The sequence below is a fragment of the Rhipicephalus sanguineus genome, chromosome 2, assembly GCF_013339695.2.
Source record: "Rhipicephalus sanguineus isolate Rsan-2018 chromosome 2, BIME_Rsan_1.4, whole genome shotgun sequence".
NCBI lineage: Eukaryota > Metazoa > Arthropoda > Arachnida > Ixodida > Ixodidae > Rhipicephalus > Rhipicephalus sanguineus.
The window spans coordinates 99,849,206-99,876,685 of NC_051177.1; positions in this window are offsets into that span (position 1 = coordinate 99,849,206).

The following is a 27,480-nucleotide window of genomic DNA, read 5'->3' on the forward strand; positions in this document are numbered from 1 at the left end:
TAGCCACCTCTAGTTCTTGGAGTGTTCACTAAATGGCGCTGTCGTAGCCACCTCTAGTTCTCAGAAAGATCCGTAGATGGCGCGGAGGCGCTCGCTGCGTTGCAGATGAGTGCTCTAGTCGCCCCCCCCCCCCCTCTCTCGCCTCGCGACGCCGACGCTCCGCGCTCGCTGCGTTGCAGATGCGTGCTCTAGTCCCCCCCCCCCTTCTCTCGCCTCGCGAGGCCGACGCAGGCAGCGTCTGCTAGCGAGTTTCTTCATTGAAAAAAACCGACTGGCCGCGCTGCACAACCGTTCACTGTTTCCATATTTAAACATTCCATATCTGTCTTACTGCAACCGTTCACTTAACACCCCGTATATATAGGCACTGGATTTTGACCTCCAAGGTAATGCTTGTGTAAGATTTCTCCTGTGCGTGATTAAACAATAAGTTTCACAGCGTATATATAAAATTAAAGTGAGCTGCAAGTCGCCATGACTCTCACCGACCCTTTAGTATAAACGCGCCCGATCTCACGTCGTTGATGATGTACTGGGCAGAATTCACGGAAGATTCACATATGGCGCGTGTCATTGGTGGAAGGCAATCGTTCGATTTAGTGCGGCGACGTACGCTAGGGGGACCGTTGTAATGAAGGGACCACATAAACCAACAGTACAATAAAAGTTTGATGTTTAATATATACACGGTGTTTCTCACGTGTTTACTTGATCATATACTGGGCGAATTACTCGGAGTATCCACGGTTTACCGATGATTTCCTCCAGAGCTTCGCCCCACTCATCATCATTCACCCCGTGGATATGCTGTGGTTTTTTTTTTTGTGCTACAAGTGGTTTCTGTAAGGTTTTATAAAGAGATTGGGACAGAGATTCACTATGTAATAGCCACTTCTGTTCCGTTCATCAATATTTTGTTTTTGTCCTGTTTTTGTCTCAGCTGGTTGCTACTCATACGAACGCTACCTACTATTTGATTGCGTATCTTCAATCCTTCATTTGTAGTTTTCCCTGTGGCTGCTACAATACCCACCAATACCCACTCTCACAAAAAGAAAGAAACCATCCTTGAACTTTGTAAGAAAGAAATATACACACGCGCTCTAGTGGATTAAGATTCCACCTCTGTCAAGCTGCCTCATCAAAGTCGCCTTTCAGAATTTCATATGCGCAGTTACGAGCGGTGCATGCCTCACGGTGATTCCCTAGCTTCCTATTCCTTACGTGCGTACTTGGAACCTCCCTTCGTGTTACTCTGTGGATCGCTTACGTTTTCTAGAAGTTCATCAGTGCTACGTATTTCGTGCTCATTTACAGCGAAATTTTCTATGTGCTCTACAAAGCCTAGCCCATTTTTGTGTCATATACATGTAGCGAAATTCTTATCATATCGGCAGCCACATTTAAACTACCGAACATTCATATAATTCTTGAAAGATAGATGACTGTAAAGGCTGCGGCTACAAGGTATACAGTCATCTGCAATATCAATTTCCATCCATACATGATCTTGCCACTTTCAGGAAACTTCAAACCAGGTCACCTCATGTCGAGCAGTTTTTACTACCTCCGCCCCTTGCATGTTTCCGCCCGACGGCCTGTGTATAATGGTTGAAGAATGAGGTCTGAATGCGACACATGAAATAACAAAGAATGTTCTCTAATGCTTAGTTCACAGACATCGATGCGCCCATTTCATTGTTGCCAGGTCTCTAAGCAGACTACGTCTTGGTTGGGAAACTAGATGACATGTCCTGTGTGCTTTTTAAAACACGGTGTTCTATAACGTGGACGAAAAGCTTCGAGAAGGTTTTCACGTTCTGTCTCGTAGAAGTGCAGTCGGCGGCACGGCCGGCAGTCGAGCTCCTCAGCTTGAACTCATCAGCAGAATGTCATTTCCACTCAGCTATTCTGACTGCTGAAACGCGTAATATGTGTAGTCGTATAGGGGTTCGTGGACGAATATGGTACTTTTTGCAGTTATCTTCTTGGAATGTTAATGGTGCAGACGCTCGCAGTTCTGGGCTAAGTAACCTAACGTTTCTGCTGACCACGCAGTGCCTATGCACGTAGGCAGGTTAGCTAGGGCATCACGTGTACTGCAGAGCAAGACTGCAGCACTCTCATCTTAGAATTAAATGGCGACGTTCATCCTGGCATGTGGCCATTCTATTTCACTCGGCCGTAGGCGTCAGCGAAATTTCTCTGCAAGAACTGTGAGTCTGTAACGTGTACAGAAAAGTATGCGTAAAGCTACATCGCCGCTTTATTTCTCCATGCGGCAAGATACGCCGTTTAATTCCGCATCCTTGACCTGCATATTCCGCGGCATTCATGAGGCAATAGCGACGGGTCCGACTCGACCCGCCTAGCATGAAATTCTGTATACGTGCTCAATAAGCAAAAAGCGTTTACTAGAAAGGACTAATGATTAACGCCTAGTTTGCCGCTGAACGTTTATTATTCGAAGAAGCAGAAGCACAAAGTAGTATACAACGCCTGAAAGCAAAATCATTATGAAATAGGAAAGAATGTGCATTGCTTGCTGCGAACGTAACTGGAGGGTTGACGCACTATGTGTCTACGACATTTTGAGCTTGACATGTACTTTGATTGCGCACTATCTGTTACTGGTGAATGGTAAGACAAAAACATGGCATAACCTGATAAGCCAGCTTCTACATCCTTTGTTTAAGCGAAAGCACACTCTGAAACTCTCAGCAGCCTTTTCCGGACACCATAGTGATGTTTTAGTTACCCTTGTCAGCCGTGTAGGAACCTAGAGGTATAGGCGCTCTGCGAAATAAATGTCGTTTACGATGATATTTGGCATTGTACGAAAAGGTTGTTTCATCAGCTTTTCTCATCAAGAGTTCATTTTCCGGGGAAACTGCGACAATTTTTAATTTTCAAGGGACTTCTCAGGTTGAGGATATTCAAAACCTTTGTTGACCGCAACGTAGAATGTAAAACACCAGAGGGCAACTTCACTTTACGTCTCTGAACATCACTGGTGGCGTAAAACATGCTTTCCAGGTAAGTGCTTGTGCACAGAGACCGGCTAATTCTCACTAAAAAGCAATGCGTGTCCTCATACCGTGTTATTGCAACATAATTAATGATGTTATTTTATGTATTTATCAAGGAAAATAAATTATAGTCGAGATCATCAAGCGGAAATGATAGCTATAGAGATGTCAACATCGACACTCTGAGTACATTTTATTGACACGACCTACTCAATTGAATTGCCTTCTATGAGTATTCGGCTAGCACGGTCGTATTAGAATCTACAGAAAACTGTAACACTCCAGCGGTTGGAAACATTGTGAGCGAAGCAAATCATAATGAAGTACCACAAAATACCACGAGGGCGTGGCAAGAAAGCTGAGCCTTGGATACCTAACAACAAGGCTTAATTTATTCGATACATCTCCAAATAGAAAAAAAAAGAATCGAAACAGATTATTTGTGTCAAATCTTATTGCTCGGGTGACCTGCCCACCTCATGCAATACTGCCCTTACTAACCTTACTTTTCTTGAAAAGCTCTAGAATAAATTTTCGCATGACCGGCAACGTGAACGTTCTTACTGATTTTGTTTTCCCCACTATGGCTGATATCCCTGTTCGTGCATAGCACTGTTCGCACTAATGCACCTTGACTGAGCGATAAGATTACCGTCAGCATTCGTAATAGTGCAGCTGCATCACTGCACGCTTGTTGCACGAGGCACTCTTTCATTCATTACAAAATTAAACTCGTATCTTTATCGAATAATAAGCGTAACGCTAAGCTAATAATTTCCGAAACCCACCACAAAATGCATATGCTATATTATTTCTTTTATTCGACTCTGCAGTGAATGTTACCGTTCTCAAGGTTTTCATTGCACTTTTTGCAAGGTTCTCCGCTACCTTCTGCGGAATGAACGGGAGAAATCACGGAAGCCGGCTTTGCCGCATAAGACATCTGTGTTGTTAAAAAGCCAACTGTCAGTGTATCTGCTGACAGTACGGTCATTTAGAATGAAAACAGCGCGTTGACGGGGCATCCGTTCAGTGTGCGCCGATTTATTTCCAATTTATCACATAACAAATATCTTGACAGCAAGCACACTGCCTTTGGGCTCGTGTAAGCAGTCTCTCAGCTCGCACAGTATAGGGTAAACTGGAGACCAATGGGAGGAGGAGGAGGAAGGAAATGAAAGAAAGGCAGGGAGGTTAACCAGACGCGCGTCCGGTTTGCTACCCTACGCTGGGGGGAAAGGATGAAGGGATTAAAAGAAAGAAAGAAGAGGGAACAAGGCACTGTCAGGGTACATATGCACATGTCCATTGAATGCCTACAAGCGGTCGTTTAAGCCGGTCGATTTTAAAAACAGCAGTAATGCTCGCGTCGCTTTGCTGGCCTGCGATGCGTAGGGCCACGATCCGAGGATCTTCTCTTCGGAAAACGGTCTGTCGTCTAACTTGTTCAGCGCATCGCGCAGAACGTTTCGTTCGTTCACAAAACGTCCACAGAAACACAGTAGATGTTCTATCGTTTCGTTGCTATTGCACGAGTCACATTTTGAGGTGTCTGCCATTCCTATGCGAAAAGAGTACGCCTTCGTGAAAGCTACTCCTAACCACAGGCGGCACAGTAAAGTTGCATCACGGCGGGGGAGGTGCGATGGAACTTGGAGCTTCCTCGATGGGTCTAGTTCATGCAGGCGACGGTTCCAGACACTGGGGTCACTCAACCATGTTTGCGTCATGGTGTCAGCGAACGAGCGCAGACCCCTTGCAGCGTCTGTCCTCGACAAGGGTATTGGGGTTGTCTGGGCATCCTCGTGGGCGGACCGAGCAGCATCATCAGCGAGGTTGTTGCTCACGACACCACAATGTCCCGGCAGCCATTGGAACACAACGTCATGTCCCTTCGATAAAGCTTGGTGAAGAGCTTCTCTCATTTCGTTCACTAACTGCTCGTGCACCCTTCGTCGTAATGCTGATTGCAGACTCTGAAGGGATGGCTTAGAGTCGCAAAAGACAGCCCACTTTTGAGGCTGGGCTTCCGCGATATAAAGGATAGCAGCACGTAAGGCGATGCCTTCATCCTGCGATGGACCTAAAAGCTGCTGAAAAAGATTATCACGATGAAGCAGTCTCTCGACTTTACAGTTATCAAGAGCTTGGAAACGCCAGGCACGCCTAACGCGCACCTGTAGAAAACAGCTTAATCAAGTAAATCAGTTACCCACTAGAAAGAAGCTGTAGAAACAAAAACGCTAGGCACAAAAAATTACGCTGCGGAATGTTACCTAGAAAAAATGATAGTGGACGGTACATTTATCTTTGCTTTTGACCCTTTAAAGGAGATCTGCAGAAGCTTGCGAACATATATGGCTTGACTCTAGTGTTAGAGAAACCTCAGAAACTCCTGGACGCACATGTGCGTAAACACAACCAAATTAAAAGAAAGAATTTCTCGAAGGAATTTATGTATTGACAACTGTGTCTAACGACCAACGCCGGATATCACAAAAACGCTGATATAAAAAAGCCTTGTAAGACACAAAGCAGTCAATGTTTCTCTGTCATAACTCATAAACAGCGTGCACAAGCAGAAAGAAGCACAAAACAGATCAAAACGTAACCGAAAGCCTGCATTGAAAGGAAAATTTTTTTGCTAGCCGCACTATGTCTTTCGCCAGTACTGAAGTAGCCAAAGCGCAAAAGATTTCAGCTGTAAACAACCCCCGGGGAAGCAAGCGTAGAGCCCCAGGCTTACCATCTGACAACGTCAGTTCTTTTGAGCGTGACCATGCGGAGGGAGCGGGGTTGAGAAACAGTCTGCGTGCCAGCGGCTGGCAAGGTATCAGTTGGACATACAGCATGCTGTTCACAAAAGAAAAAAAAAACATTGCGAAGTCAGTGAATGTAGCAGCTTGTTCTTGCAGCGGCCACACCTCACGTAACGAGTAATCAAATTGAGCAGCGTTCGCGCTGTCGTCGAGACACGTATGAACAGAAACGTTGCCGAAAGCTTTCTAATACAGAACTCTGTAATTCAGTTTTGAATAACCAAACATACCCGCTACTCTATATACCCGCTACTCTATATAATTAATCCTTTTGCGAAGTACCCACTAGGCGTCCGTAAGGCAGCGCGCAATTTGTTGATTCTGTTGCCGATGATAAAGATGACGATGAATTATGAATGCCCCTTGTAATGGGTGGGCAGCTTTAAGCCATTCCCTCGTTATGCAGTGCGCGTGGTGTGACGCTAATTGACGCATGATGTGACGCGGGATTTGGCGTGTGATTTGAAGCTTTTGCCACGCGATATTATATCTGTTAAAGCAACTCCTCCTCCTACATCACGTCAGTGGAGGGTTCTTCCCGAAGCAGTTTCGAGCACTGGCGTGGCTCTGTGGTAGGACACCTGACTGCCATGCAGAACGCCTGGGTTTGATTCCGACTGGAATCCCTCACTTTTGTTCTTTGCATCCATGCGGATTTCTTGCCCATGGACAGCGACGTCGACACCGACATTGGCATTTTTGCGAGACGTGCTATTTAACGCTATCGCGTTAAAACCTGCCCTTCGTCCACAGTGTTGGCAGTTGTATAAAGGCCGCGGCATTGTCAGAAAGTCGAGAGCGCTGGATTTAAAACAAGTCGACAGTTTGCATCTTCTCATTTTTAGGTACGTGTTCACGTGACTGTTGCGGTAAATTCGGCGCCAGCGTACTGCAAGGAGGAGGAGGAGGTGGAGGAAGTGGCCGGAAAGACAGTGAGGTAAGTTCTCAGACGCCTTGCGGCACCTTTGTGATATTCATTTGCATTTGTCACTATAGGGCACCGTGTCCTCGAGTAGTTCCTGTTCACGGCGTTATTCTCCTCCCGTACTTCCCGCCATGCTTAAAGGGGCCCTGCAACACCTTTCTTAGTTATATTGGAATAGTCTCATTATTGACGTATGACTCTTCACAAGTCACATGCCGCAAAAATTTTTCGAATCCGTCAAGTCTAAGTGGTGTTACCAAATTATAGAGATCACGTTCGGCAGCTTTCTCCCTCAACTCAACGCCGCGAGCGCGCGGAAAGCTGCGCGGGGCGTGAAGGGAGGGAGGTCGGAGGTGCGAGGAGGCGCCGAAGAGTCAAGTCAGCGCCGGCGGCATTTTTTTTTCTTCATTTTTTTCTCTCTGGCGTCTCGGCGCAACCACGTCAACCACGTAGTCTGTGGCGCCACTTCCGGTCGGCTTGCGCGTTCGTCGTCGAGCGGAGGCCATCGCACCGTGTATCACGCGTGCTTGAAAACTGCGAGTCGGTTTGGTAATGTTGGGTGTGCACCTCGAACTGCCGTAGTGTTTTCATCACTCTGCCAACCATGGACGCAAACCTTCGTGCGCGTTTGGAACGAATGACAGCTGAGATGGGTTTCGACCCACACTCCGATACACCGCCTCGTCGCACTGCTCGCGCTTGAATCGTATTCAACACGGCAAAGCTCCGTGCACCCTTCTCCCAGTGGCGGTACTTCGATGCTGTTTGCTCGTCGAATGCGGGCGCACAGCGAGTGCGGGCTGACAACAAAGAACTAAAGACTACAAGAAAGGATCGTGGGGCATCGGGCCAGCGCGGACCCGTCCCCCGGCTGTCTGCAGCTACCGTGAAAATGCGAGTCTGCTTGGTTGCTGTGTCGCGGTTTCTCGGGAACCTGAGACTACGGGAAGGATACGCCGAGGTACGGCTCGATGACATACTGAACAGACAGCGAACGGGACTCTCGCCATACAGCGAACACAGGTATCCTAAGCTAGCCGGCGCCAGCGTTGTTATCGGAGAAATGCTGCACCGCTGCCTCGGTCGGTCATGAGAACGTGCCGACGATGCAGTTTCCAGCTGACGAGGCAACACTCGAACGGCTGCCACTCTCAACGGCAACCGGCGATGGTCAAAAGCACAGAAATATTCACGATTTCGGCACTGCGCATGGTGAAGAAAACGCAACCACGCAACTACGAGCAGACGAGCTGTCGGTGAGACCGGAAGTGCTAATATTAATGTTTGTTCGGTGTTTTAACGGCATAACACAATATAAACATACATATTATCTACTTATTGAACTCAAAATTAACAACGAAGGTAATAATGAGGGTGTTATCGTGATTATAACATCAGCCAATGGTGGAACTGCTGACAATCGCGTCATATATTGCGGACTAATACATCATTTGTCGAGAGAAGAGGAAGCGATTTTCAGCTGACTTTGAGAATTTATTGTAAATTCCAGACCGCTCGCTTCGCTATAATATCTGGCTCGCAATGTTCTCGGGAGCCTCGACTACCGAGTGGCAGCGCTTTTTGACCCTGCTCAAAAAGCATTCCAGGGCCCCTTTAAGTATCAAACTCTACAACAAGAGCCATTGCTTTGAACTTGTGTATTTCTGCCTATTATTATTGTACGCACACACAACAAAGACACGACGGAAAAATAACGCTGAAAAATAAGGATGTGTGAGGTGCCTGCCTTGAACATCTTTTTCCGTGACGCCCATTGCACTGTCTCAGCCAATTGGGGTATGTTCCGTGCGCATTCTTCGGAGGCTATCGCTCCTGATGTGCTGCCATGGTCCGTGTTGAACAATAGCTTTGCTATTTTCTTTATTGTTTTGTTTTTCTTGTCACTACCACAAGAAATCTCTGCAGAAAGCTCTCCTGGCTATTTCCGCGAACTGCGTTCACCTTCCCTTTACTCTCTTTTTCCACCCGTACGCGGCAGGCAGTCTTATGTTGCTAGAAAGTGCACACTCTTTCATGTCTCTACCGCCGCAACTCCTCCTGACATCCAGTTCTTAGAAAGGTGGTGGTGGCTTTTGACTCCCCAGACGCGCGCAGACACAGACCCATGTCCTGTGCACTTTGGCGTCAAAGCGCTTCTTGTAAACGCATAGTGACATCCAGGCAGCGGCAATGAGTGCAAGTTCGTGAAATTGTTTCGCTTGAAACCGAGCGCGCTACCAAGGGCTATAGAGCTGGGTTAAAGCGCACTCCCGGCTACCTGCATTATCGTCAGTAAGCGTGCTTCACAACAGACAGAGACAGAGGCACACGCATTTTTTTCAGACATATCTGAGAGGTGCGCCGCTCTTATTAGGCTGCTGTGCCGGATACGCGTAGCTATTAAACATAAAAATATTATTATATTGCTCGTTGCTGCTAGTAGTTAGTAAGGTGACATGAGGAAGTTATTTTTGAAGGGCGAAAGAAAGTATGTATAATTCCATGCAAACGATGAAACACGGTCTAGGCTAGCCACCTTCAGCGTTGAGTATTCCTGTGGTGTTCTCTTCGACCCGTCTTGGTTGCCTTAAGAGTTTTGATTGTTTTGACGCTGTGAGCGAGGCCTGACTGTCTATCACCAGGAACTAGGAAATATTCATGTACTTGGATTTCCTGTCTTTCACAACAAGCCATTGATGACAATCGAAGGCTTACAAACTGTAACCCAGGAACGTGAAGCTTGCGTACGAGCAGACGCATGGATGTTCCTGTACTCATTGAAGTCTGTCTATTATGCATAACACGTCAACTACAATTTATACAGAAAGTCCGCGCAGGTGACAGTAGTCAACAAACTAACACATCAGATTGAGCATGCATGCCTGATTTTCTGAATGACACCATCTTTTTTTTACACTACCGTCATAATGAACATCAACCAACTCGACCAAGGTAAGATCTTATACGTCGTGAGGATGGCCTAAAATATATTGGGCAATGCATAGTAGTAAAACTACAAGAATTTTTCAGTTCAATATTAGGCCAAGTAAAAAAAAAAAGGTGAAGCTTGCACTAAGCACTAAGGCGCGCATGTCTTGAAACAGTGAAACTGGACGATTATCAAGACTAATGTGACTGCTTCTATGTTGTTGCTAGGCCTTAGCTAGGCGATGACGGTTGTTTCTATGTTGCTTCTAGGTCGTTGCTTGGCATTAGCTAGGGGATGCTAGGTTGTTATAACGTTGATTCTCAGCGCAGACAGGTTCGAGTTAAACCACACACAGTCACAGACACGAGACGGACGTCGAAGCTCCAGAGACAGAAACTCGCGCTAAAACAAAGCGTTCGCACCTCTCATACAGTCACAGACACGACATACATGTCCAACCAGAGACAAAATCGCGCTTTTACCAAGCGTTCGCACTTCTCATAGATCTACGGGCAGGTCATCGTTGGCGTATAGGCCTTCCATCACTTCGGGGTCTTCTCGCAGACGCCGTTGCTTTTCCCGTTCCCTAGTGTTGGGCAAACTGTTCTTATTTTTTAGTGGACCAGTGGTGAGTAGTAGGATATGAGAGGCCGCACACATTTCTGTGGCACATACCCGTTGTCTTCTTCATTTTTAGTGGACCAGTGGTGAGTAGTGGCATTTACCCAATTTATGTTGCACATACCCGACAGGCCTCAGAGGGCAGGCCACACAGGATAGGCCGCACAAATTACGGCTGCTTGAAACTGCTTCGCTGCTAAAAAAATATTCTATTGTTAGCAAGCCTCAAATACCATAGTGTACCTGTACAATAGAGTACTGCAGCCTTACGCACGTGTAAAAGACGCTGGCATCAGGAGCAAAGCCAGTTTGTTTATTTCAGTTTGCCGGTTAGTAAAGAACGCGCGTGCTGCTTAAGTTTGTCTGTATATTTCCTAGTAGATGTTTATGTGACACAAGAACCGGTGGCCATTTCTACCGGGCAGCTATGCCATATTACAGATATGTTATGTTGTAACAGTTTTCACCAGCTCAAAAAGAGCATTTACAACTCCACGGGGTGAAAGCTTCCTTTTTCTGTCACATTTCACACACTGCAATTTTGCCAACGTCACGTACATAAAGAAGTTTTGTAAACATGGTTATGGGACTAAGGAAAAACTCATTAAAAGCCTATTCTTTTCGTCTTCCACTCTGCGCGCAATTACCTGCGCAAATGAGCGTGGCAGATGAAGCGGCATTGCACGCGCGTCTTTTCCGCATGACACGCGCGTTGTGCATGGTGAATGAAGCGCAAGTTACGTGCAACGCAACTGCTAATTAATGCGCAGTACACAGAAGAGCAGAGGCAGTGCACAAATCTATTTGTTAATGACCTGTTATGAGGGTGGATTACGTTCGTTGATAATCCGCTCCGCGATCGGTTCCTCAACAAATCATCATCGCTCTATACAAGACAATTAAGAATATGGCACGGTCTCCGCTTGTTCATCAATTGGACAGTTACAAACTAGCGCGTCAAGCGACTCTAATGCTGGTCTGTGAAAGCAGGGTGACCTCATACTTGTTCTAAATTTCCACTCGTGCTGGGTGCTATGTAAGAGTCTAAACATATCCCACTGTTGGTAAGTGCTAGCTATCTTCTCTTCCAATTTTAACATTTCTCACACTGCTTGGCGCGAACCTTCTTAACAACTCTAAGATCGATCTGAAGCGTTGGGCTTGCGTAAGCACGTCTCGATAAATTGCCTTCAGCGCTACCGCCGTTCGTGAGACTTTTCATCCACGCGTTAATTCTACTGTGACATAACTACCCGCAGTGTGTTTTTTCCTCGGTGAACTCTGGTTTGCTTTAGGCAGTAATCCCCAGAGCTCGGTTCAGTGCGAGCCCGTAATCCTATTGCCCCGGAGTGTTATACGGATATCTCGTAGATTAATCCTTGTATGGATTAGAGCACAGCTTGCAGCGAGTGGCGCAAGGTATCACTACAGCAGAGCTTGTCGGCACTCTGCTGGTCCTGGCTTGACTCGCCACAGTCGCATTCACACGCCGATGTTCGAAGTGTTCACGTGGTCACATTGTAAATCACGAGTATTGGCTAGGTATCGATCGGGTTCTATTGGGTATTGCTTGGCAATCACGTCAGCAAGGAGCTTAATTTTTTTTAATTTTTTTTATTGGTGCCAGTATGCCCTACGGCATAAGTTAAATAAAAAGAAAGAGTTCAGTTTCGCTGATAAAGGCCAGGAGCGGTCGATGCAAAGCAAGGAGCTTAATTAAAATTGTTTTTTGTCTCTCTTTCTATTTCTTTCTTTCTCGCTCTTTCTATCTGTTGTTATATATCTTCCCTTTCTTTCTCTTTCTGTAGTGATCTCTGTTTTTTTCTAGGTCTTTTTTTGTGTCTCTTTCATTCTACCTCTTTCTCTCCCTGTCCATTTATTCCGATGTCTTTCTATCTTTTTTCTTTCTATTACTCTCTTTCTCTTTATTTCTCTCTCTCTCTTTCTCTCTGTAATCGTTCTCTCGCCCATCCGAGTTAATGCATCCCACGTTGAACAAATCGGCGCGGCGGGAGAGCGCGCTACGGGCGTAGGCGTTCGGTGAGCGAAGCAAAAAATTGGCCGCGTATCTGCGTGCTTCGCTGCAAATATCGTCTAAAGACGATAGAAGAGGCGCTGCGTGAGATATGGACGCCATCTGGCAATACGTCGGGAAACATGAATGCTGTGTTGCGGGCTGGTAGTCCCGGTGCAGGAGCAGGCGAAGACCGGCGGTGACCAACGCGACCGGCGGGGACGCCAGCCAGCCCGAACACGCGGTTTGGCGAAGCGCCAAACCGCGTTTTCGGGCTGGCTGGCGTCCCCGCCTCACTTAACGTCCGCACTTCACGAGTACTCTCCACACACTCTTTTATTTACACGTCGCCTGGGTAAAACAGGAATGCCAGAGCGGCGCCCCATGGCATTCGTACAGTGCAATACTGAACCGAAACCGAAACACAACAATGAGCTCGTGCAGAGCGCACGGAGGAAGGCAAGTTTCAGCGCAGTCGCATTTTCAGCGCAGCTTAAGAAACTAGGGTCTCTAGAATTACGTATCTATGTATTTTATATTAAAGGAACACACCACCTAATACTTACCTAGTGATGTTGCGCCTCAGATATGCGTAATGTTTGGTTTTTGATCAACAATGTACACAAGTATGAACCTAGTCAGCCGTTCAAGATGGCTGGCGCTTGGGCAAGTGGTTCAACTTTGGCCGGGTGGCTGAATCGAGTGACGTGCCGACAAACAGAAAGACAGACCAAAATTTCTGGGTTTAAGTTCCTCAAGAAAGACTATCGTCTTTAAAAATGAAGATGAGCGCGTGCTGGGATGATTGTGATTGTTTCGTGTCTGCAACGCGAAACGGACAAACGGCGGCCATAATAGCTCCGCTGTAAAACAGCTTGCTCTGAGAGCTCAAGGTGTATATAAATCGAAACAAATTATTTGCCGCGTATGTTGTTATACATAGCAAGAAGAAATTGTAAGAGGTCTCATTACCGCGAACAAAGCGGGGGGCCACGAATCGCCGTTCACTGGTAACCTAGTTTTCGCGCTTAGTAGGGGGTACATACGAATAGCGAGAACATCAGCCTTATCATTTACGAATTCTCGTTGATGTGATTTTCTACATTTCCTTTTCCAGTTTCCGGAAGTTTCAATTTTTCCGGGTCTTGATTTCTTCATTAATTTTTCTAGAAAATAAAATTTTGTAAAACGTGAGAAAGTCCTTGCGCCTGAAGTGCTGTTCGGCTAAAGCTTTTGATGAGGTTAGCGCCGACGTGCCCACCGATAACATAATAGACCCAAATTATGCGAAAATAATTGCCTATCACTCGTGCCGGAATGCTAAACTATATTTAGTGTTAGCGCTCACCGAGTTTGTTCGCCAACACTTTTAAGTACATGAGACCTAGATTTTTTTTATGTCATAGTAACACGGAAAGTACGCTTACAAATGCGAATTTTTTCCGCTAGTTTATTCCCTAACCTCCAGCGAGGGATTTCTCAAACACTATTTAATCACTTATTTTTTCATACCCTCTATCATGGAGGCATTGCAGATGAGAGTTGATTCCAATAGTTAAGCAAAAATGAGGCAGGCAGTATTATGCAAAAATAGCGCTAGCAATTGCAGAACGAAATTTAAGCAGAATGACACGAATTTGAAACAGCAAATAACAGTAATGGAGAGAATTGCACCTACCTTGTAATACAATACTTTTTTGTGAAATTAAATATGAAGAATAAAGTTAAACAGAACGGCGCAAAGCCAGAAAACTTCGAAAAAAACTAATATTGTATTATAAGTCTCGTACCTGTTCATTACTGTTATTTTCTGCTTCAGCTTCGGGTCATTCTGTTTTAATTTTTGTGCAGCAAGGCTTAGCCTAATCAAGGCAGAAATCAAGACGTACTTAAAAGGAAAGAAACAGAAATAAACTATGTTATACAGTATTAGCAGCAAAACATGAACGTAAAATAAATATTGCAAAGGGGAGAGAAAACAAAGAAATAGATAGCGAGGACAGTTGCATGAGATGATTATGCAGGATTATCAGGCAGGATTAGGGAGGATTAGCAGTTATAGCTATGGCATTGGAGCAATGTTTCCTATGTACGTGATGAGATATTAAGAACATACCCTGAGATGTTGTGAAGTTCAGTAAAAGCAGTGCGCCTATATACAACCCAAAAACGACGGCAAAAGCCTGTTCCCCTACCATGCTCGGTAGAGAGGCGTTACGAGATTAATTTCCTCGAGATACTTGGTTCACTTCAATACTTCAGTCGCAGACAGCGTAAAGGGAAGACGCTATTTCTCAAAACTAACATTCTTTCTCCACCGTATTGAGGCCCTTCGTATGTGTCACTGCGTTCATTTTATATACGGTAAGCAAACATCATCTGCCATATGAGTCAACAAAATAACAAACAAGGCCGAACAAAATGAAATCTACGACCTCGAATGGCACACTAAGTACATATACTACGAGGCAGCCCTGTCGAAAACAAGTCATCTCGTTGAAGTGTTGCGACATACCCGCTTCAAAAATTTATCGGCGCTTCAAGCCTGTATCTTTCCGTGGGCTTCCGTCTTGTTTATACGGGAAACGTATTTACAAGGCTGATGCTTGCTAGGACTGGAAAAAGGGGAGAAGACGCTGATACACCGTATTGAGAAAGCTATCCCTGCATTCCCTACTCCAACTCGAAGCAACTTGATTCGAGTAGCGTATCGATGTTCGAGCAGATACGCCATACTCTATTCCTGGCCGCCTCACGTCTTCTGTATAGAACCATCAGACGTTTCTCTCCGAAGGAATCAGAAGGCAAGTGATCTCAGCGTCTCTTCCCAAACCACCCATTTACTTCTCTTATTTTTCGAAGAGGGTAGTCTGTACCGGGTTGATAAGAGGGCTATGATAGAAAGGCAGAGCTGTGAGCTCCAGTCTGTGCATACATCGCGTTGCTTCAGACCCGAGACGTTGACATACGCTGAAGGCTCTCTCGCCTTTACCGTGTTTGTCCCAGTATTTCTTGTAACGGCGCAGCTGTTTTAAGTCGAGCCTGCACTGTCTGCATGTCTGTATGGTGTCACGCAAGGAAAGGTTCCCCGCCTCACCAGTAGGGGCGCTCGCTGTTTGAAGCGAGATCGGGTTGCCTTAGAACGGGTAGTTATAAAGCGAGATTCAGTAAAGAAGAAGAACAATGCACGTGCTGCGGGGAAGATCAGGAAACGGCGGAGCATGTTCTGATTGAATGTGGAGACATCCACCCAGGTTTACGTTTGGGCACGAGCCTACATGACGCCTTGGGTTTTAGAGACAATGGAAAGCTGAACACACCCGCGATTGAAATAAGTAAGAGACGGTTAGAGTATTGGTGGCAGAAAACTAGAGAGAAAGGACAAAAATAAATAATGGGAAAAAAATAAGGACATTCTGCCGTAAAGGGCACAGAACGAAGCTGAAAACTTAAGGTTTTTTTTGTCTTCTGGAGTAAAATAGTTTTAATTGAAGTAAAGACACTAGGCCAACGCTAAAAAAAAAAGAGTAAAGGTTTTTTTTTTTTTTTTTCGAGCCTGGTGGCACACTTGTCACCGCCCCGTTATAAAGGGGACGCTCATAGCATCCATCCATCCATCCATCCATCCATGATCATGATGACCGTGATCACGCCAGCCAATCATATACACTGGCGCGCTTACAGCTTCGCTGTGCGAGGGTTTTGACGTCTTGGAAATGGCTGATTTTTTTATTTCTCATTTATTGCTATTTTATTCCTGCTCTTGACCCAGCATATGTGGCTTCGAATATAAGGCGTTCCACTGCACACCGCTAAGACGTGCACATTACTGCAGGCAGTGCCAAAGGAGCGCTTCGGTGGCAGCGGAAAGCAAAGAAATTTGGCTACTCAGATTTAGCTCAAAGTTCTAGTTAAAGGCCATTATCTGAAAACAAAAAGGAATCCCATCAAGGCTCGGCATGATCGTCAAAATTTATGTCAGGCCATTATTTGTCTTCTTTCCAAAGAACTGTTCGTCATGAAGGAATTCGTTATAAGAAAATTGAACGTGACGAACGGTCCAGGCATTTCAAAGAGCACTTATGGCGCAAGTGAAGCCTGCATGGCAATTGTCACTGAGTGGTTAGAGCTTTGAACTGCTGCGCTGAAAACAGGGATTTGATTACAGCATCGGTCATGCGTGTCTGCACTTTTTTATATCGACGCACCTCACTTTTCTTGTGATGAGTCTAACAGAAAGGTGTGTCGGCCTTACGTAGGTACCTTATAGTTCACACGAAATTGCAATTTTGAAGCGTATTGGAGGTTGCCGGAATGTCACTTTCATTAGTGAGAATGTATGAGGTCGCCCACGAAGACCACACGCCTTCAAGACGTCACAATCTTAGCCGGCAATTTCATATTTAGAGCAAGTGGTAAGTTCACGCAAGTTCATTTTTGTTTCTTCTATTTTTCTTCCGCGCTCTCCGACCAGCTTCACCTCTAGCTGCAGGCAATTACGTGTTTTTTATTCGCGCCTTTTACCTAAGGTACCGCATCCCCCTAGAGCGAGCTCAGACTAGATTTCATTTTTTCCGACTGCCGTCGCGTTAAAGGGACACTAAAGGCAAATATTATGTCGACGTTTATTGTTGAAATAACGGTCCAAAAACCTCGTAGTGCTACTTTTATGCCAAGGAAGGGCCTATTTTGAAATAAAATTACGTTTTAGTGGTCCGTATCGCGTTAGCGCACTTTAAATCACCCGCCTGAAAGCGGTATTTCGCACGTCACTGTTGCCGTGCCCAACGTTGCCCGCCTTTACTACGCGGCAGCGTGCACTGGCGGCGTGCACCATTGGGGCATCCGGCAACATCACATGCATGCGGCATTTTGTCGAACTTTCTGTCACAGCGACTTTCACGTGCGTGCAAAACACACGCGGCAGTACGCGATACCGAAACTACCACTGAGACGCGACCGCGTGAGCGAAGCAGGGCGCCGGGCGAAGCGCACTTCGGCGAAAACGGAACTTTTGAACCACGCGCGCCTTTCCCCATGGCAAGGCCAAAGAGGTTCTTTTTTCCATGAGTCAAACTGAAACGAACAAGCGGTATTTTATTACGTCTCTTGATGCACGGAAGGTTCTTTTTTTTATTGCAGCTAGTTTGATTACTAGTGATTAATTGTATTCAGGTTCTCGCACGTCATCGGGATCACTTCCAAAATGTCCCACTCGTGGCGCTCACCATGTGATACATATAGCTTAATTTCTCGGTAAGTAGGGCACTGTTGTTGATAATATTGCCATTTTAGACGTTGTCATACATTGAGGTTTCACTCTGACATAAATTGTTATTTGCCTTTAGTGTCCCTTTAGGTTTCTGTGGCAATACATGGGAACGTCGTCTCGTCCTGGCTCGATTTCTTGTATGTGGTTACGCAACGTGGTGACGAAAATAAAAATGGTACAAGACGAAATAGCACGCTCACTAGACAGAGAAGCGGTTTAAATCCGATAGATTCTTATTGCGCGTTGTGTGACGCTCATTTTGCGGTCCGTAAGAAAAAAAAAAGGGGGGGGGTGGAGGGGTGGCGATGCTCATAAAACATATAAGATGAGCTTTCTACAAATGTTACCCGGCTGCGAGTGTTCGTTTTCCGTTGCTTTGTTTTTTCTCCCTTATAATCTTGCCGTTCGAAGTACTCACACTTTTTTATACGTCTCTGCCACGGGGCATATCGCTATCTCGCTGCGTCGGCTGAAAGGGAGTTCACGATCATTTCTGTAACAAATGGTCGAGAATATCAGTGCCATTTTTCTATTTCTCCCCGTATTTCATTATATATTTCCGTCTTTCTTTCAACCTTCTTGCAAGCTCGTTGTGGTAGACGTGCTGAAAAATTGCGACAGAAGAAGTAAGAAAAAAATTATCAGTACAGCTCGTAGCAATTGATTCCGCAGCAAAATTTGTGGGCTGCGAGGAAGGTCGCGTAAGAAGGCGGAGCATTAAAAGATACGTTCCTCTTCGATCGTCGCACCGGAAGTTGGTTCATGCCGGAAGCGCGTACTATCGGGGCCTTATAAACGAGCTAGCCTTATTTTCCTTCGTGCAAGAGTGAATCCTGGCTGTGGTAACGGCTGCGACGATTTTTTCTCCATTTCAATGTTGGGCCCACGGACAAATGCACGAATAACATGTGCCGATGAAAAGGCTCAATCAGTCAGTCTTTGCTGATTAAACTTTTTCGTTTTGGCTGATATCACCTTATTATGGTTGCTTTATAACGCACGGTTTCTTCGCTGAGAATCAGAAGGAGCCTGAGTGGGAGGAGTCACTTTATCAAGAGCTAAATGTTCGTGTTGACGATCAACGATATGCCTTAAACTAAACTGTACATACTGCTTAAGTGACCCATTAAAAGATACCACTTTCGAAGTGAAGTTTTCTTTAAAAGGGGCTAAGCTGTCATCACAGGCCCACGTAGTAACCTGGAAGAGGGTGGCCGCCTGTACTCCTGGGCACTGGCAGTTTGGTCTCTCGAACAAAGCGTTTTGTAGCGTTAGCTACACTGGCCCAGCCGAGCCAGTTTCGCGTGGCTCCTCAAGAGCCATGCTGCGCATGCACGAGGATCAGTGATGTCACCCAGCTGGCGCATCGGAGCCGGCACCTCCCGCGCACTCCGCCGCTGCCGTGCACGACTCGCAGCCGCCGGTCTGCACTTTCCAGAGGAGTGACGTCGTAGCCGAGGTAGACGTACTTGCGCCGGCGCGCGCGCAGCTATTTGCCTTCGTTGTGCAGTCGCCGCCTGGCACTGCGCTGGAGCCGCTTGATAGCGCCTCTGACTGGCGTTTTCCAGTGTGGTTTAGCCATGAAGAAGGAGAGCGCAAATGCTGCTCAACGGCGCAGAAGAGCGGAGAAGCTTAAGTCATCGAATCCCGATGTAGTTGCCTGGCAAAATAAATATATATGTGCCCCATAATACCAGGAGGAGTACTTGCCACCAGGAGGAGTACTTGTAGGATGCTTGCGACGTTGAAATTCGTTGCAGCTAGACACGTATTGTTGCGTGGTCTGACGCATCTTGGGCCAGTAAAACCTTTCTTGAAGGCGGTAGAGAGTCCTCGTTGCTCCTAAGTGACCGGATGTTGGATCCTCATGCATGGCTCTCTAAATAGAAACGCGGAGACTCTTCGAGACTACCAGAAGATATCGCGAACCTGTAGCAGAATAGTTCTACTTGTATAGTAGCCCGTCGCGTATGCAAAAACGAGTGGTCGATGATTTGCGTCCGTTAGCAAGAAGTTGCTGTAAAGTACTGTCCTTTTGCTGCTCAGTCCTAAATGTATTCTTGTCAGGAAATCGTGGCTCCAACGATGCGATGTACCCGTCGAAATTGTCCGCGTCACAGTCCGCCGTGGGAAGAGGCAGCCGCGAAAGGCAGTCTGCATCAGCGTGCCAGCGACCGCTTTTATATGAAACCGTGAAGTCGTACTCCTGTAGACGAAGTGTCCAACGTGCAAGTCGACCGGATGGATCGCGCAGATTTACCAGCCAGCACAGAGAATGATGGTCTGTCACGACGGTGAAGGGGCATCCGTAGAGGTATGACCGGAAGCGTTGTACTGCGAAGACCACTGCAAGACACTCCTGTTCCGTAATGGTGTAGTTACGCTCAGACTTGCTGAGGGAGCGACTCGCATACGCCATGACATGTTCTTTGGTATCGGCGCGTTGAACCAAAACAGCACCAACTCCGCTAGCATCCGAGTGCACCTCTGTGGGAGCCATAGGGTCGAAGTGCCGGAGAATCGGATGGGACGTCAATCGGAACTTGAGTTCACAAAAGCGGACACACATTCCGGGGTCCATTCGAACCGTACGCCTTTCTGAAGCAGGCACGTCAGTGGATGCACGATGTTAGCGAATGCAGGAATAAATCGACGGAAGTACGAACATAGTCCCAGAAAGCTCCGAAGTTCTTTGACTGAGCGTGGTTGGTTGAAGGCTTCCACTGCAGCCGTCTTCGCTGGATCATGTCGCATGCCTTCTTTGTCTACCAAGTGGCCTAGAATGAGCGTTTGGCGCTCTCCAAAATGACATTTCTTTGAGTTTAACACCAAACGTGCTTTGTTTAGACATTCTAGCACAAGGTCGAGACGTGTGTTGTGCTCACGGAATGTGCGCCCAAAGATCACTACATCGTCCAAATAGCACATGCAGACTTCCTATTTAAAGCCGCGCAAGATGTTGTCCATGAAGCGCTCGAACGTGGCTGGCGCATTACACAGCTTGAACGGCATCACATTAAACTCGAAAAGTCCGTCTGGTGTTACAAATGCCGTTTTTTCCTTATCCTCCTTGTGCATTGGTATCTGCCAATAGCCTGACATCAAATCGACAGATGAAAAGTAAAAAGCCGATGACAGGCAATCTATAGCATCATCGATCCGTAGAAGAGGATATACGTCCTTCTTGGTGATAGTGTTGAGGCGACGGTAATCAACGCAAAATCGCCATGAGCCGTCTTTCTTCTTAACCAGGATTACTGGGGCTGCCCACGGACTGCACGATGGCTGGATAACATTTTTCTTTAGCATGTCATGAACTTGTTCATGGATAACCTTGCGCTCCGAAGGTGACACACGGTATGGCTTCTGACGGATAGGGTGATTACATCCCGTATCAATGCGGTGCTGTATGCGAGAAGGAGGAAATGATGGTGGATCCTCCTTCTGGGCAAAGTCGAAAACTCCAGAGTGTTTCGTGAGAATACTCGCCTATTCGCGACGCTGGTTAGTGCTTAGCTCTTTGTTGATAATAGCCATAATTGAGGAGTCTATGGCGTGCACATTATCAGAATTAGATTCATCCGGGGAATCACGGCTCTCTGCAAGGTTGGCCAGAGAAAATACTTGCTGTTCACGAATAGCCGCAAGCTTCAGACCCTCCTGCAGTATCGTGGGTTCATCGGAACAGTTGATGGTCCATAAGCTAGTGCGCCCTTGAACAACTGACAGCGTACAATAAGGTACCAGAACATTTTTCTTCATGCAACTAAGGTGAATCGGTTCCACGGTAGCGTCAAATGTTTTATCGGTTGTAGGGGAACATGTGACTGGGACACACTTTGCTGACAACGGCGGTACAGCTGTATCCATGCATACGTAAAGGGCACTTTCGTGACAAGGCGGGTGTTCCATAAACGCAGACGGAATGCTCGAATCCACGGTAATTTCTCCCGTTCGGCAATCAACATTAGCACGCTGTCTATCCACACACACACCTTATTCTTGAACATGCAAATTGGTGGAGGTATTTCTGTCGAAATCGTAGAATATCCAGCGACCTCACCTCCAACGGCCGCGTCGACTAGTTTTCCGGAGGGGGCGACGGGTATCGGCGCCGAGGAGACGGTGAACGGCTGCCGCGAGGAGCAGGCGGTGGTGTCAAGCTGCGATCGGAGGCCGGAGAGAGGTTTCGCAACATCCCTGGTCTTGGGTTGGCCGAGCTTCCTGTGAACATGTACGCACTTGATGCACGAGGTCGGTCAGATGTCGTCGAGCGGTCGTACCGCGGCGGCTGGCGACGATGGCAGTACCTCGCAATGTGGCCCTCGACGCCGCAGCTGTAGCACACGGGCAGAGGTCGCGCAAAGAAATGCTGTTGAGAACGCTCCGCCGTGAAGGGTCGTCTCACCGGATGCGGAGGCTCAGCAGCCTGGACTGTAGCTGTCTGTCGCTGTGTGCCGCGGCCGGGACGAAAGCGTTGCGCATATTGCTGTTCAAATGCGATTGTGTCTCGATGCGGCCACATTCTTCCTGGTTCAGTGGGGTCCGCAACGCACACTGGCGGTGGCAAACGAGCACATGGTGCTACTGGCGTCGAGTAGTGCGGAGAATAGGTGACGCCGTGTCGCCGCAGTTCTGTCTGAGATGACAACATACGGCAGCCCGGGCCCCCAAAAGTGCTCCGCACTTATAATGGTTGTGGGCTCGGCAGCTGACCGCGGGTCATATTTCGATGAAGGTGAAATGCTAGAGATCCGCGTGCCGTGCAACGTCGCTGCAAGTTAAAAAAAACAGATGGTCGAAATTTCCGGAGGCATCCTCTACGGTGTGCCTCATAATCATGTCCCGATGGTGGTACGTGAAACCCCAGATAGTGTTATTAATATTACCCTTCACCGATGGCCAGTTGAACAGCAATGGGTAACGTTCCGTATCTTTGAAAATAAGATACGAAACTATAAAATGACAACGCCTGAATAAAAACTTGGCGATTCGCTTCCCAACAGTCCTTTCCTTACGCAGGTCTGATACATCTGCGCTCTCTTAAGCTTACTCGAGAAACACCAGAACCGTTTTTAGCTCGTCAGCTCTAGCATACCACCGCCAAGTACTTCTGCGGTAAGCATTCTAGATGTTATGGCTCCGTATGGGGGCAAATAGCTCATTTAGTTAAGGATCAATGTAAGCGAGAGAGCATGTGGTAGTTCTAAAATTACACGCGGCCCGGTTGCCAGCACGAGGCCCTCGTTGCATTCGCGGCACCGCAATGTCTCGTACGAGCATAAACGAACGGCTCTTACGAGTTTGGTCTAATGTCGTGGCGCACGTTCTGGTCGATTTGTGCGTAGATTACGGGAATTCGCAAGTGCGGGGCACTTATAGGAAGTTTTCGAGCAGAACGATGGAGTCCCGAGAATGGTGCGTAGCGCTTTCCTTTCGAAGCCCCGACTGGAAACGACGCTGTGGAATGGTCGTAATGAGGGGTACGCTGATATCGTTGATAATTATTGAGAGGTTGAACTTAACCTTCATTAAGAGCTGTCACGGCCCTAGTTTTCATTCTTTAGGCTAATGTTTGAGTGGTTTTTTGGCCTAATGTCTTGTGCCACGCAAACTCCACGATTCGCGTGATGTTTGCCCTTGTCGGCAAACTGTGTGTACGTGTGTGTGTGTGTGAGAGAGAGAGAGAGCATGTGGCAGGTTCTACCACGTGTGTGTGTGTGTGTGTGTGTGTGTGTGTGTGTGTGTGTGTGTGTGTGTGTGTGTGTGTGTGTGTGTGTGTGTGTGTGTGTGTGTGTGTGTGTGTGTGTGTGTGTGTGTGTGTGTGTGTGTCGCGCTGGCTGCATTGTACTAATCAAGATCTCTGAAGACGTGAATTCCTCACAGAAAGCTGCGATGCAAAGCGCAGGTCGCCATTCCTGACTGCCTCTGTGTATTTCCATTGCGATGTAGAAATTAGTTTGGATCACGAGCGCATTAAATGACTTTGGAAACGCTTCAGAACATACCAGAAGGGAAGTAAGCTGGGCTATTTAGCATGAATCCATCGTAAAGACAGTGGCGAAAATTGAGACGCAGGCGCACAGAAAGGCAAAGGCAAGGGCTGATTTTCAAGTGAGCTGTTAATCGTGAAAAACGCGCTAATGTACGACACGATGAAAGAGCCCGATTTTTTTATTGAATTGAGAAATAAATGAAGGAGTGGTTCTCACCGTTGCTTGGCGATAACTACCGCTTTCCACTTAGTTGTTAGGATAGAAAAAAATTAAGGAACAAGAATAACATACATACGCAAATGCAGTTCTGCATTTGGTAAGTTCAAAAGTTCTCGTTTGAACAGAGCACACATACAATCGCAGTGCACACTATCAATGTAGTCCGCTCAATATTCATCCCAAATATTAGTGTCTTCAAAAAAACATTGAAGCATTTTCATTGCTTTGCGATTTATCCGATATGGCCATGGGCCTAGTATTTTCGCCAACGAGAACGTTCGCTCCGAGTCCGTACCATGCATGCGCGAAATATACGCAGCACACCTTAACACACCCATGGTACATACTGCATTATATTACGAGATAATATTGTTCTTTTTCGTGCAGAGTTGCCGAAGCCTGACTAACGCATACTTGCGACAGTTACCAGATGTGTGCCGCCCTAACAAGTTGGCATGCCGTTTGGCTCCTTTGTCTAGACAACGTAGAAGTGGATCCAAAAGCTGGAGGGCACCCAGGCTCCCGGCAGTGCAACGGTAAGTGAGAACTAGCCGGGTCTTTCAGGGAATTGTAGTGCTCTCTGAAGGCTCATTGAATCCTATAGCTAGCACCGGTCGCGCGACCATTTGCGATTAAAGGCGATAAGTGATTCAGGGATGTGAAAAGTGATTCAGGATGTTCACACCTGCATGTGCCCTTCGCCACATAGAATTCCCGCCTGCTCTCCGCCGATTTGAAGTCCCGCTGTAAACTAGGCGCTGTGTGAACTGATATGTCGCAAGCGTCCCTTTTCCTGGCTGCTCGTGGTGGTAGGTGTGCGTGCCGGAATTCTTCGAATCGCGCTGTTGTGTTCAGAAAGTAGCGGTACGTGCCGTAGTTAAAAACGATCAGCGCCTGCAGCTTCGTGTTCGAACAAACATGGCAGCGATTTATGCTTTCTTTTTAACTTTTGGGAATTAATGCTGGGCGTTAAACTTTCTTCGCGTTTGGTTTTTTCTCGTAGCCCGATTTCCCGATCGATCGAGTGGTCGATTAGCTGCATATGGAACACACGCGCTATTGCACTATTTTAATAGATGATTTAGTAGCTATTTTGTGCAACGCTAACATGCGCGTATTTGACCTAACCTTACGTGCAAAAACGTGACACCGCTGCAGTTTATACGCGGCCATATGCTCATACGTTCGTAATTCCGATGTGCACAAAATAACTAGCATTCAGTGCGCTCACAGCGTATTATACTATTACGCAATGTATACTCGAATAGCAACAACAAACATTTATTGCCCTTCGTTGTATGAATTGCACAACCTAGAAAAATAGACACCTAGAGATGATACCTAGAGACAACCTAGAGATGATACCTTCGGCGCAAGTTATGTTCGATGCGTTATACATCAAAAACGGAAGTTTAAGGGTTGCCTTAGCTGACGCGCAGAGTAAGCCCAAAACAGCGTGCATATCAAAGAGCTTCGCATGCAAATACCGTACATCAACTGTGTTTCAGGAATGAAGCGATTATACGTACGCATGAAGAGTGACACCCAATGCTTTGCCACCGCGAGCGCGATTTGCAACTCGGTGCGCAACAGCTGGGTTTTATCTAGCTGTTCTACGAAACACATGGAATGAGCATGCACAGCGAGAAAGACTGCAAAGTTTTTGCGACTTTCGTTTGATCCGCATCCGCTCATGCAAACAACACGCCGGAAATAGCTATAGCTGCCTGTTCAGTTGCTGCTTCACTAGAGGGCGCTCCGGATGTTTGGGATGTGGAGGCTTCACGGATGTGACGTCAACGCATCTCCTTAGCTTTCCTTCCTCCATGACCTTGAGAGTGTAAGGGTGCGCGTTTTCGTCATTTATTAGGCTTATGCGCCTTTGTCCTGGGTCCTAATTCGTAACTTTTCGCGTATTTTACCTTGTCCATTAAATTTGCAAGTGTTTTGTGGCATCGAAGCCTCAGACAGTGTACCCATTTCCATTCAATTTCGATAAAGTAAATATCGAGTAGTCCGTGTGAGATCTCGCAAATGTGTGAACGAATGCGTTTCTAGCTGTTAATACGTTGAAAGTTTCTAGCGATTTAAAAATCTAACAATATTTGTCTGGGAAGTTAATAACCAAATCAGTTATAAGTTGATTTTATTTTTACGTTTTCTTTACCGCCAATTTCGAACGCCAAATCAAACTTGTAATTCACTTTATTCGCAGCTACACAAACATAGCGAATAATGAAGTACGGAAGCTTCAACGGAGCGCGAACGTTAGCATTCAATTTCGTAAATGCACAGCATAAAGCCCGGCACGGACGCAAATCTGCTTAGTAAGTTGCGGGTCGGTGTTTCGATAATAACAAAGTGCACGCGCACATGAGCGAATGCGATAAAGATGGGGAGAAGAATGCGCAGAATTGTTTTTCTCCGGAAAAACCAATAACAGAGGCACGCCCCAGCCATGCATTTCTGAAGCTTTTACAATTGGCTTCGTTTTTGCTTGTTTATTTTTTCCTTCGCGAGCACGGGAAGTAAGAACGCGTCGCCGAAACTTCATTGCTTTACGCTGATGGCATGCTAGACGTTGTTCACGCTACGAATGGAACTTACTGAATGCCAGTCAAGAAATCGAAGCGACCAACACTTGGTTCTTTGGGCATAGAGAGTGTATATTCTTGGTGCCTTGCATTCGAAGAACACAAAGTGCATTTTGCAATAATGCATATTCTGAGTCTGGCCTAAGTTCCTAACGACGTGTTTCCTTTGCTTTTAATTCAACCATTTCTTTAACGGTGCTTTGTCATGCTACGTTTAACACTGCGAAAAGCCTCCAAGATTGCCGGCGCGTTCTCTGTGTTCTTTCTTTCTTTCTTTCTTTCTTTCTTTCTTTCTTTCTTTCTTTATTTATTTATTTATTTATTTATTTATTTATTTATTTATTTATTTATTTATTTATTTCTGTATGCTCACGTGCCTGCGGGACGTAAATTGTATGCATAGGCTGGATGATGTGATCATAAAAGAATCTTAGTATCAAGAAACGACATGCTCCTAAGAGACGGGATGAAGGAGGAACTATGCTACTCCGCTTGTTCCACACCGCGGTCAACTTCCACCCGAAACATTGTCGAATTTAGCAATATCGGGTCATTCGTGAGAAACAGTAGCAGCCATCGCAGTCAATCAAGGCTGACAAGGCGGAATGGTTTACAATGTATTAGCGTTTGACAATGCCTATAATGATATTATTAGGGCTTGGAAGCGTGAGAAGCCGTGCAAAGACGAAAGCACGTCCACGGCATATCACAGAAACTGCAGGTGTCGTCCAGGCCACCCTTCTGACTTTTATCATTGGATGCATGGAGTGTGGCACCGGTCCTTTTTAGGATCCTTGCACAAAGCAGTCGTGTTCGGATACGTATGATGATTCGTTTTGTATTTGTGCTGTAACGACACCCGACACTTGGAGTGACAAGCCAGGCGATGAACCAGGCTAACAACTCCAGGGTAATCATAAAAAATGGTTACCTATCTATATTCATTAATATTGCTGACGGCAGGCTGAAAAAAAGAAAGAAAAAAACTTTAGAAGCTTCATTGACAAACGTTTCTATGTCGCTTTGGAAATGAGATTGCTCGCGTGTAGCTGCGGTGGAGAG